Source organism: Mustela nivalis, assembly GCF_964662115.1.
Source record: "Mustela nivalis genome assembly, chromosome: 13".
NCBI lineage: Eukaryota > Metazoa > Chordata > Mammalia > Carnivora > Mustelidae > Mustela > Mustela nivalis.
Window position 1 is genome coordinate 73,513,289 of NC_139032.1, and position 8,932 is coordinate 73,522,220.

General features: G+C 48.3%; 2 protein-coding genes across 11 annotated transcripts in view; both read right to left on the reverse strand.

The window, feature by feature from the left end:
• WDR31 (WD repeat domain 31) overlaps window positions 1-1,212 on the reverse strand; it is an 18,425-nt gene extending 17,213 nt beyond the window's left edge. The window contains exon 1 of one of the 10 annotated variants that reach the window (XM_082697020.1): window positions 1,062-1,212. The gene's annotated coding sequence lies outside the window, so the exon portion shown is untranslated. Of the gene's footprint in view, window positions 1-147; window positions 163-1,043 lie in introns of those variants that run through there. The other 9 variants (XM_082697019.1, XM_082697018.1, XM_082697014.1 and 6 more) reach the window with 9 other exon arrangements.
• The window catches only part of HDHD3 (haloacid dehalogenase like hydrolase domain containing 3), a 169,322-nt gene that overhangs the window by 136,453 nt on the left and 23,937 nt on the right, over window positions 1-8,932 (reverse strand). The gene's annotated exons all lie outside the window — the stretch shown is intronic.

Here is an 8,932-nt window from a genome sequence, read left to right on the forward strand (position 1 = left end):
GGGGCTTGACCTCAAGCTACCATGAGCTCAAGGAGTTACATGCTCTGCTGACTGAGCCAGCCAGGCGCCCTGTAAGCTTTTGAAGGGCCCAACAACATAAGAGTCCTTCAAAATTGCCCAACAACAGATCATTCAGGGAACAGTTACCTGGGCTGTCCCAAATTTCAGGTCAGGAAAGGCTGGAGAGGACTTATAAAAGCCGTAGACTCAGTTATGGCTCTGGAATATCCTTGTTGGTTCCAGAAGAAACCTGGCCTAAATCTGAATCCCAAGACCCATTTCTGCCCGAATTTGCTTTCCATACACCTTAAGATACCCCACGGTCACCTTAAACATAACTCAGAGGATCCTCTTTTAACTCTCCAGTGCAGTATTCCTCGAAATACTCCAGCATAAACCCAACTGTTATTCTCCGCGAAGAAAGTGGGACTCGGAGGGTTGTGACTTGCCAAGATCACACGAGGCAGAGCTAGAGTACCAGACCTCATTTTTCCTAGACGCCTGGTCCAATCAGTGTTCACGTACATGCTGATTGCATATCGCCCTCCCTCCCCGCAAATCTCCTTCTGCGCACAAGGCATCGCACCCAAAGTTCAGATACAAACAAAGCCGCACTGCAAGCACTGGAAGATGTTCTGATTCGACACTCTAATGGTGCAGATGGGGAAACTGAGGCTCAGAGTCTCCCAGGGAATCAGCACGAGGTCAGAACTTCCCAGGTTGCCCCAAGCTGGGGGACAGCCTGTGTAGTTTTTCCTTCCAGGCTCTTAGATCACAGTCGTCCCCCATCCTATCCATGTGGACTACCAAACCTTATTTTCTATGTGGGAGGGGGGACGGGGGAGGCGGGGTGCGACGCAGTTCACCCAAGACCCGGCTGGGACGAGGGTTGGGGGCGGGGGGGAGTAGGTGTGGCACCACCCAACCCAAGGCCAGCCCTCGAGCGAACTCCGCGCTTTGACCAGGTGCGCGGCTGCAGGTGCGCGAGGGCTCCCACCCCTCCGCCCGCTTCCCAACCCCCAGCTGCACCCCTTACCCCCCACCTTGTGCTCCATACCCACCGGCGGGCTGGCGGGGCCGGGAGCTGAGGCGGGCGGGGGCGCAGAGTGGAGGGCGTCCGCAGCCACCACGCACCACAGCCTCCCGCGCCTCCGCCCCTAGCAACGAGGCGCGCGTCGCTAGGGCAGGAGTCCCCGCGAAAAGCCTCCGGACGCTCTCCCCGCCCCCGAACCCCAGTTCCGTTCGCAGGACGTCTCCCGGAGGCCGGGCCCAGAGCGCCCAGCTCTGTTTTCTGACGGGATCGATGCGGTGGTGAGGTTCCAGAGAAGGGGACGGTTGTGCCCCAAGACCGTGCCCCGGGGGAATCTATGTAATGCAAGAAAAGCGGTACCACCGTAATAGTCGCCGAGGAAGTACTGAATAAATGTCATATTTTAAATAATTATTCGCTCAGATGGAGTAATGTTATATTTCTTTGGAGTTTTCTGTGATTCAACCTCGTGATGCCTCTTTTGGACACTTCCCCAAGTCCACACCGACCACCACCCACCCACACCCCGGGGCCCCAGTCTCTCCCTTCCTCCTTCCTCCCTCCCTCCCTTTTTCTTTCTTTCTTTCTCTCCTCTTCTTCTCTCCTTCTTTCTTTCTTTCATCAGACTGTTACAGCCCAGGACCACAGCAGAGAACCCTCAATACCTTCATGACATCCAATGGGAAGACGTCCCAGAAACCAACAGCAGCTGCAGGTACATTGCTTCCAGACTAAAGTCTACTCATTTCTGTATTCCTAGTGAACAGGGTTTGGTGTAGAGTAAGGGTTTGTTGAATGTTGAATGAGGAAATGAATGAATGAATGAATGAATGAATGGGATCTGAGCCAACATTTCTCTTGCACCTAGAAGGGACCTGCTGCCTGTCTGATCTCCCACCAAAACTGCCTTCAGTGAAGACTTGTGGAGTTTCTGAAAACTGGGTGCCTGTGGGAACAGGAATAGGGTTGGTAAGAGAAAATTACCTTCACAGAATATTAGGGCTGGCTACTGGGTCTGTCTTCCCATGCAAAGAGGCAAAATCCTCACAGCATTCCTGATGGGGGTTCCTTTAGCTCCTGTTGATCTCCTTCGTTGATGACTCACTCATTACTTTCTGAGTCAGTGTCCTGTTGTTTCTGACAGGAGCTGGGATCTACCCCCCACACAAGACTGATCTTAGTTCAGAGCTGAGGGCTCACCCTACTAGCTTAATCTCTTTTGCCTACAATAACCTGGCAACATTCAACCAGGGGAGAGTGATTGTTTTGCCCTGAGACACTGGACTAGGCTCAGTGCAGTTACAGATTTGACTTGTCTGATCCCTGCCCTCAAGATTTCCCAGCTCCGAGGATGCAGCTCTTACGGAAGATGCTTTAGGCTTAAGGCACCTGAGACTCCCAAACTGGTATCACTAGCCAGACTTACACCTGTATATCCACCTGCTTTCTGTCCATCTCCACCTGGCTGTGACTCATACTGAAAATATCATCTTTGTCCCCAAACCTGTTCTTCCTCTTTTCCCTCTGAATGCTGGGCACTCACCAGTCACCCACGCCAAGGATCTTGGAGTCATCTGTAACTTTATCCTCTCTTCCTTGTTTCAGAACAAACCCCAAGACTTCTTAATTCTGCCCCTGAAATATCCTTTAAAAAAAAAAATCTGTCCACTTCTCTCTACCCACCATCTTGGCTCAAGCCAACATCATGCCAGAGTGTGATGGCCACGAGCTCTCTGTAGCTTTTCTCATCTCATAACTTATTTTGACCAACAGAATGTGGTGGAAGTGACATTGTCTACTTCCGAGCTTAAGCCACAAAGAGGTTGTAGTCTCTTCTCTCTTCTTCTTGGAACACTGCCACCATGGGAAGAAACATGTCTCATCTGTTTAAGACACAGAGCCCACCCATTAGCTAACACCACATGGCAGACATGTGAGTGAGAATATCTTAACCATCCAGTCCTAAATGAGCCATCAGATGACTGCAAACACACAAGTAACCATCAGAATAGCCCACCCGAACCCAGCCCAATTGGCAACCCACAGAACTGTGAGCAAAGAAACAGCTTCATTTTAATCCACTAAGCTTTGGAGGTGGTTTATTATGGACCACAGATAACTGATATTCAAGATAAAATCCAAATTCCTTCCCTAGGTCAGTAATACTTGGTCTTTATCTCTTTAGCCCATCTTCCCCCTTTTGCCCCCACACTCTAGGTTTCAATGGTCTAAACTACTTGGAGCTTCTTGGCTCCCCTTCTGTTGCCCTTGAATCCTTGTACATAGAGTTTCCTCTGCCCAGGGCATCTCCCCTACATTCCCACACCTGCATGTCTAACTATTAACCACAGCTTAGAGGCCATCTCCCCCCTACCTTCAGGTCTTCCCTAACTCGGTGTGATTTTCCATTTACTGGTTTCGCTCACTGGATTCTGAGCCCCATAAGGGCAGTGACTGAGTCTTACTTACACCCGTGTCTATTGCTGGTGTCTAATACAGGGTCTAGCACAGCACTCCAATAGAACTTTCTGGTATGATGGAATGTTCTATGTCTGCACTGTCTGTAGATGAGCTGACCCCAAGTCACATGGGGCTATTGAGCCCCTAAAGTGTGGCTAGAGCAATTGAGGAACTGAATTTTCAATTGTAAATTTTTAAAAAGACTTGTTTATTTATTTATTTATTTATTTGAGAGCAATAGTGAGATAGAGAGCAAGCACCGAGTAGGGGGGTAGGGGCAGAGGGAGAGGGAGAAGCAGACTCTCTGCTGAGCAGGGAACCCCTTGTGGAGCTCGATCCCAGGACCCTGAGATAATGACCTGAGCCGAAGGCGGACACTCAACCAACTGAGCCACCCAAGCATCCCTAAATTGTATTCAATTTGAATGTAACTTTAGTAGCCACCTGTGGCTAATGACTATGGTATTGGACCAGACAGGTTTAGCACACAGTAGATGCTCATTGATTATCTTTTTTAATATTTTATTTTTTTAGGGGTGCCTGGGTGGCTCAGTGAGTTAAAGCCTCTGTCTTTGGCTCAGGTCATGGTCTCAGGGTCCTGGGATTGGGCCCCACATCAGGCTCTCTGCTCAAAAGGGAGCCTGCTTCCCCTTCTTTCTTCTTTCTCTCCCTGCCTCTCTGCCTACTTGTGATCTCTCTCTGTCAAAATAAATAAATAAAATTTTAATATTTTATTTTTTAAAGTAATCTCTACACCCAATATGGGGCTCCAAATTATAACCCCAAGATCAAGATGCTCTACCAACTGAGCCAACCAAATGCCCCACATTGAATATTTCTGAATAAACAGCCAAAAAGACGACAATCATAGACAGCCAATTAAGATACAAGGTAGGGGGTGCCTGGGTGGCTCAATGAGTTAAGCCGCTGCCTTTGGCTCAGGTCATGATCTCAGGGTCCAGGGATTGAGTCCCGAATCGGGCTCTCTGCTCAGCAGGGAGCCTGCTTCCTCCTCTCTCTCTCTCTCTCTCTCTCTCTGCCTGCCTCTCTGCCTACTTGTAATCTCTGTCTGTCAAATAAAATAAATAAAATCTTTAAAAAAAGAAAGACACAAGGTAGATTGGTAGGGATGGAAGCAACATAACTCTCATTTTTCATTCACTCGGCCTAACATTGCCAACACCTCCAACCCTGCCTTGCATAATCTTAATTATTGGCTCTTTACCTGCTGAGCTGGTTATTCTCTCCCTAACCTCCCCAGTTTGATATTGTCCTTCCTGTGAAATGGGATGGTCCTAAGAGCCCCCTGGAGACTGATCTCATTCTGTCCAGACTGGTCAGACCCAAGCAGAGAAGACTCTCTTCCCGGGGCCCTGGACTTAATCACATGAGAACTGTGTGGTCTAAGTTTCTCCACACTGGCAGGTGGCCAAGCCCCTCTTAAAGGTGACAGTTGAGGCTGTTTCTGCCAAAGAAAGTCACACAGAAAAGAAGCCACAGTGTTGATAGTCCTCTTGCTACTCCTTACAAGAACCGGTACAAGCCCAGGTCAGATGACTTCCAGTCCTGTCACCAGAGACTTTGGCGGCCTCAGGGTCTAAGGAGGAAGGAGTCATGGGGACAGGGCGAGGTGGGATCAGCAATAGGCACGGGCCTCCCACCGATGGGCAGAGGAGAGCTGGGTCTGCGGTTGAAGAGCAGGCCTGAGGGAGAGTAAATGCCAGGGAGATATAGTCCTTTTCAACAGACTTTCCCAAATATTCACTACCCAAAAAGTTAAAAAAAAAAAAAAAAGGACAACCCAAACTAAATAGCAGAAATAGACAATTGAGAAGTCTGGTTACAGGGCAGAATGTACAGATGGTCCCAATTTTATCAAAATAAACACATTCTGTGGGGTGACCGATTGGGTGGAGGTGGGTGGTGAGAGGGTTCACCCAGGGCAGAACAAAGGAGATAGAAGTTTTTTGAATACATTGCAGGGAGCAGCAGGCAGGTGGTGGTGGGAGGGGGAGCTACAGTTAATGGTGTGCAAGGAAGTATGGGAATGTGGGCCCAGTTGTGAGTAGCCCATTGGTCAGCTGGGATCTAGGAGTCTCCTGAGGTGGGTCGCTTACGGAGCCTGTTTGCATTCGGCTGGTGGTCACTGTGGGCCCTTCTGCCTTGCTCAGGTTCCCACTGCTCAAGCCTGCAGCCTAACAGCCTCCTGGACATAGTCCCAGACACATTCCACCTACCTCATACATAAGGGCTAAAGGCTCCTCTACCATGTTTGTGAGGATCTATATATTTGTAGCACCTTTTCAGAACACAAATTCTGTATGGTTCCTTGGTGAGGGCGTGAGCAGGGTTCAGTGCATAAAAAAATTTTGCACTTGCTAGTTCCTCTGCTAGGAGAGCTCCTTCCCCAGACCTTCTCATGGTTTGCTGGCTGCTCTCTCCCGTGGTAGTGCTACTCTTCCCAGAGACAACCTCCATCGCTCTTTCTAGATCTGCACCTCCCTCAAGCCCTCTGTATGCCCGAGTATGTTTCATACAGCTTTTCTCACTTCCCAGCATTATATGACCGGTTTCTTTATTTTGTTTGCTCAAGAGAGTAGACTTTGTTCTCCTTTATGGTTGTATCCTTGGCATCTTAAATATGGCCTGGCGCATAGGTAGACAGTCAATAAATTTGTTGAATGACTAAAATGTAACAAAAGAGGGGCGCCTGGGTGGCTCAGTGGGTTTAAGCCTCTGCCTTTGGCTCAGGTTGTGATCCCAGAGTCCTGGGATCGAGCCCCACTTCCGGCTCTCTGCTCAGCAGGGAGCCTGCCCCCCACCCAACTCTCTCAGCCTGCCTCTCTGCCTACTTGTAATCTCTGTCAAATAAACAAATAAAATCTTTAAAAACAAATACAACGTAACAAAAGTGTCCATTCTCTGTCCCCAGCTTGGGGTGTTCTGCCTAAGCCCTTAAGTTCAAGTATAGTTCTCCCAACTCCCACCAAGGATCCAGAGGTCACTTTAGAGCATCAGCTTTTAAACTTTTTGACCCTCTGAATAGGAAATACATTCCCCAGTGTTTACACGTGTACATGTTTATGAAAATGAAACAGACCAAAAAAAAAAAAAAAAAACCTGTACGAGGAGCAATTTTTTCTTTTCTTTATTTTTCCTTTTCTTTTTTCTTTCCTTCCTTCCTTCTTTCTTTCTTTCTTTACCTTTCCTTTTGTTTAATGCTGCTCTTCACTCCTGGAATAGATTTCACCACCTGCTAAAGGGTCCCCCTTGCCTTACAGCATTTCCAGGAGGAGTCAGAAACTTCATTCGTGGTCTAACCTCAGGGCAACTGCTACACTTGCATATTCCTCCTTCCACCCCAGAATTAGTGGATGAGAATCTTATCAGAAAGTGTGAATGCTTAACCTTCCCTCTCCCCCAACAGTCCCCAGACTCTGGGTGATTCCAAAGCCTGACAAAGCCTAAGAGCCATCTTTTGGGAGTTTCTTAGTATCCAGAGGCTTCTGGTGGGGACTTGTGTCAGGCACATGCATATTTAAGGGAAGGGGCTGATGCTTCAGTCCTGAGTAGCAGTACAGATGACCTCCACTTTATTTATTTATTTTTAAATATTTTATTTACTTATATTTGAGAGCACAAGCGAGCCTGAGAGTGGGGGGGGGGGGGGCGGTGCAAAGGGAGAAGCAGACTCCCCTGAGCAGGAAGCCCAATGCAAGGGCTCCATCCCAGGATCCTGGGATCATGACCTGAGCTGAAGGCAGACACTTAACCAAACCAGCAACCAATGATCCCCACTTTATAAAAGTAAATCCTTTTCCACCTAAGCCCCTGGCAATTCCTAGTCCTCTGCCTGGAAGTTCTTCTGGTGACTTTCCTGCTTGCCTGACTCCAGCCTTCGAGGGCCACTGCCTGCTCCAGGGGCACACCCAGTGAAGGGGCCCTGCTTTCCCTGAGGACCTTAACCCCTACTCCTCCCCATGCTCTCCACAGTCTCTTTTCCTTCACACAAAATCACTTCTCTTTTCCCTATTCTTACCAGAAGGTTTAAGAGCCCTCCCATGCCCAGCTCTTAGAACAAAAAATTCTAACCACAATTGCTGGTTAAGGTGGCCCATTTCCAGCCCCACCCCCAGAAGAGAGTATGAAGCCTTCACCCTCCCACTAGAAACGACTTTTGATGCCAGGAATGCTGCACTCCCCTTGCCAAAGAACTTTACACTGTTTACATTCTGAAACCCTGCTACAAAGCCTCACACATACAATAAAACATTTTTTAGCCCCTACTGTATACTATACATCCAAACTCAGCACTTTCAGACAACACCTCATTTAATTTTTGAAGCAGCCCTCAGAGGTATATACTATCCTCACTCCCATTTTAGAGATGGGGTAATTGAGGCCCAGAGGAACTAAATGATCAGACCCAGGTCCTGTGGTTTAAGGGGAGGAGCTCTGGGGCTGTCAGCAGCCCTAGCCCTCAAGGGCTGAAGCTGCAGGCGCTGACAGAAGGGAATCTTTCTCTATCGTTTGTGCAGTTGTCACTTAGAGGGACCTTGGGGTAGAGGTGCCTTGGCCCCCAAGTGCTGCGGGATGCATTGCTGCTTCTCTTTAGGGTTGGGTTTTCACAAGTGTCCACTCCTGGTGAATTTAGAATAACTTCTGACGCCCAAGGCCTGGCCCCTTCTCCCTTTGGCTGAGTTCTCTCCTCAGGCCTCTGCCAAGACCTTCTGAAATAGAATTTGGGGACTGGCATACAGCATTCTCCCTGTATGCCCAGGCTGGCTGGACTGGAGCCCCAGTAGAGGGTTTAATCTGGGCTTACACTGATTTACGAGATCCTAAGAAAAAAAAGCCCCAAGGCAGCTCCAGCACTTATCCACAGTGGCTTTTTCTGGGGATGGGTGTTACATCGATGTGTTTATTTGCATAGTCTCTTTTGTTCAATAAACATGCATTAGGTTTTTTAATCAATACTCGTTATTAAAAAAGTTTCAAATGAGGAAAATTTGGCTGTAAATACTTAGGGGAAATCAGCCTAATACAGATGTTCCTCACTGGACCTTAATATGCAATTAAAAAATATTAACCATATTAGCTATAAATCAAGCTGCCTGAATTCCAACCTCATTGCTGTCAATTAGCAACTGTGACTCCCTGCAAGTTTCTTAACCTCCATAAAAACGGGGATCATACTAGTACTTTCCGTGCGTTATTAACAGACGCTCAGCAATTGCAGCCGCTGTGTGTGCTCCGGGTCCTGTTTAATCATTTAAGTCACAGCACAAGTCTGTGGGGGCAGGTACCGACGCTATCCCCATTTTACAGCTGAGGCCACTGAGGGTGAGCTGCCTGTGAGCAGGGATTTGAGCCCAGGCAGCCTAACACCAGAACCTATCTGCAAGCTACTCGTCGAGAGCTGCCTGTCAAAAAAGGGCTGTT